We start from the raw sequence: 622 nt of genomic DNA, 5'->3' as shown, positions 1-622 counted from the left end.
TGGGGACGCGTTTGCTGCGCCTGGGCGGGCCTGGCGGCTCTGCGCTTTTTTGTCCTCTGGAACCGGCCTCACTTGTACGCCCGCTATGGGTGGCTCTCCCTAAACTCAGTTCCTTGGGGCTCCCAGGAAGCCTGGGAACCTCACTGCCACCGGAGATCAGCCCTGGCCGGCGGTGAGAAGATCCAGGGTGACCTGCTAGTGTGCTAGAAGGCAAATGCATTCGCTTGCACAGAAGTTACCAGGAAACTTTGACAGCGATTGACTTCTCTGTGGTGCAGGTTATCTATCTTAACGCATGAGGCCACCTGGCAGAGGCCACCGAGGAGGAAGGGGTCAGTGGGTCTCAGAATCTTGGACAGACCCTCGGGGAGGCTGTCGATGTCCTGTTCTCCCAAGCATCAGGAAGAAGGCCTGTGCGTGTCACTGCAAGCCTGGGCCGGACTCCCAGGGAAGAGGCCATTCTTGCTGTGGATTTGATGGGCAGTTAGAGCAGCCGCATTTTCTTTTTTCCCTGCCTGACTGCAGGGCTGCAAGCAGCAACTAAAGGGACATTGAAATGGGTTGGTAGTGCTACTAAGACATGCTTCCAGGGCTTAAACACATTCAGTTGGAATAAAGCTTA

The sequence above is a fragment of the Mastomys coucha genome, unplaced genomic scaffold, assembly GCF_008632895.1.
Source record: "Mastomys coucha isolate ucsf_1 unplaced genomic scaffold, UCSF_Mcou_1 pScaffold7, whole genome shotgun sequence".
NCBI lineage: Eukaryota > Metazoa > Chordata > Mammalia > Rodentia > Muridae > Mastomys > Mastomys coucha.
Note: the sequence above shows the minus strand (reverse complement) of the source record.